General features: G+C 25.2%; 1 long non-coding RNA gene across 1 annotated transcript; it reads left to right on the forward strand.

The window, feature by feature from the left end:
- Window positions 1-1220: 1220 nt before the first annotated feature.
- On the forward strand, window positions 1221-2106 carry LOC125583404. Its single transcript, XR_007320401.1, has 2 exons — window positions 1221-1367; window positions 1433-2106. It is a non-coding gene; the product is annotated as an uncharacterized LOC125583404 (long non-coding RNA).
- The last annotated feature ends 740 nt before the right edge of the window (window positions 2107-2846 follow it).

The raw sequence follows: 2846 nt of genomic DNA on the forward strand, positions 1-2846 counted from the left end.
TTCCTCACAGATTAATGCTACCAAAACAAAATTTATAATTAGTATTACTGAAATGTTCTTCTATTTTTCATATATTTGTAGTTGTCTATAATATTTTATAATTACAGCAAAAAAAATATAAATAATATTTTACAGATATGGTCTCGAGATTAGAAACAAATTAATTTTTCTTTTTAATAAAAAATTAAAATTAGTATATTGAGTTTTTTGATCTCAAGAAAATATTTAGTTAACCCTATATATAAGACAAATAATAATATAAGAAAAAATATAATTATATCTTAATTATATAGTTTTTTTTTTTAAATAATCACATTGTAACTGCATATCTTAAGAGATATTAAAAGTTTAAAATAAAATTTAACAAAAAATATCTTTACATATCAACAAAGGAAAAATAAATTATTAATTCAATATTAAAATTTAATTTTTTTAAAAAAAATTATACATATGCTTGAGATTTTATAATATATTATTATATTAATTTGGGTAGTTTATTTTTTATTTCATTGTACGCACAATATATCTAAAATTCCGCATAATCTTACTAAAATTATTTATTTATTTTTACCAACCAAAACCGGTTGAAATCTAATAGACAGGCCATTTCATGTATAGTAGTATAAGTATATGTAAATTACAATGTATAATTGATAATGCATACCTGTTTTATTTTTTTGATATGCCCTCATATTTAAATGTTTAGTTTAGAAATTTAGTATTTTATTTTTGATTGAAAAAATTTGGATTGCTGTACGAATTGAAGGTCGTGATGTTTATTTCGATAAACATATGTAATAAAATAAAAACATATGTAAACCGGAGTTGGTTTTTTGCAACTATTCCTCAGTATTTTTTTATATTTAGTCTATACTTCTTCTTTATATTGTCCAGCCAGTATTTGGTAAATAAAGGCTTTGTTTAACGTTTTGCAACCAAGATAGTAACGCCACAAAATGATTCAAACAATTATAAAACTTAGGTGTAGAGTCTAGCTTAAAAGTAACGAATAATAAAGTTATTTTGTTGTTTACTATTTACAGTTTTCAAAAGCAACATAGCATATTCAATATTCATATTGCGATGCAGAAAGAAACAATATTTTAATTATCATTCTTAGTTTTATTCACATATATTTTTTTTTTTTTAGATTTTTGACCAAAAAAAAAAAAAAAAATTTATTTTTTTAGATAAACTATTCACATATTTATTGACAGAAATCTAACCATGGTTTCATTTCGATTGGACATTGCAGAGAAGGAAGAGTAGATGACTTGTTTACCTGCAAGTGCTATGACTTCTTCGGAAGGTGTGTTATCCATTCCTGACTTGTGCAGCGATTCTACAACCAATTCACTATAGATCAGGTATATCAGTATACGTATGTGCTTTATAATATGTTGAGTTAGTATTGATCGTACTTAACTTACAGAGTCTCTGGAGGATGGTCGTGAGAAGATGGTAGAGAGCAGATGTTGGCTTCGGCAAGAAGGAGATAGGATAAGCAAAGAAATCGATTACATTATTTCAAAAAGCAACATTTGTGAAGAATATTAACTTTCCTTTTCACACGAAGATTGATATATATATGGAATTGTGTAATGATTTCGTATAAATGATATAATCATGTGTATTAAGAAGATTTTGGTAGGAGAGTTAATGCTCCCGGACCAAGTTTGACAAATTAAAATTTGTTTATATAGTAATGATGCTGATTATATGTAATATTTGTGTAATAAAGTTTGCAAAGTGTGTCTTCGTTCATAAAAAACAGTGTTTCATAAACAAAAAAAAAAGATTTTTTTTTACTTTTCCATCTTTGAGTGTCATTTTGTTCATTTAAAAAAAAAATGGTGCTAGTTAGATCATTTTCATGTTTAGGGCTATTCAATATGGCAAAACCGAGCCGTACCGAACCGAACCGAACCGAAATAGATAATATGGTTTGGATTTGGTATATACCATACAAACCGAATGGATATGATTTTTAAAAAACCGTAGGATTTGGATATGGTTCGGTATATAACCGATAAAACCGAATAAACCGAATAAAACCGATCAAAAAATAGAAACATGTAAATATGTATATATTTTATAACAACGTATGAAAATCATAAGTTAATTTTGTTGCTAATAACTATTACCATATTTTTTACAGTAATAAAATAGTCCTAATTTGTAAAATACTTGAACTATAATTAAATAACAATTCATCGCAAACATGCTTCTTATTTTCTTAGTCTTCTTTTGATCTTTTTGCTTTAATTTAGCATTGACTAAATTGAAATAAAGATTATAAATTTGATGATAACAATTAGTGAAAATTCTTCACAATTTTTTTATCTATAAACGAATAGAGTTTCGTGTTTAATAGAAGAAACATGACTTTGATGAACGCTAAATATGAAAGAATATAATAACTTATTTTTTGTGCTTCGTGCTTCTGTTTTATTTTTTGTTTTTTATTTTTATTATCAAAATTTTGAGCTTTTATTTTAATTATAGATTTGATTATTTTATTAGATGATAGAAACATTTTTTATTTTTGTTCTTTTATTTAAACTTATAATATTTTTTTAATAAATGAATGTGTTGACAACAAGACTCTAAAATTCATATAATATGATCCTAAAATAAAGAATTATGTTTTTTGGTATAAAACCGAATAAACCGAAAACCGACGGTATATAAACCGAACCGGACCGAAGTAAATATGGATTTAAAATGGTAGTTATATTTTACTAATCGAAATACCGAAAAACCGAAAAAATCGAACCGAAACCGAACCGATATCCAGATTGAACACCCCTATGTTTGGGTGTCATTTTGGTCATAATAACAGTGTT

Source organism: Brassica napus, chromosome C3, assembly GCF_020379485.1.
Source record: "Brassica napus cultivar Da-Ae chromosome C3, Da-Ae, whole genome shotgun sequence".
NCBI classification, from domain to species: domain Eukaryota; kingdom Viridiplantae; phylum Streptophyta; class Magnoliopsida; order Brassicales; family Brassicaceae; genus Brassica; species Brassica napus.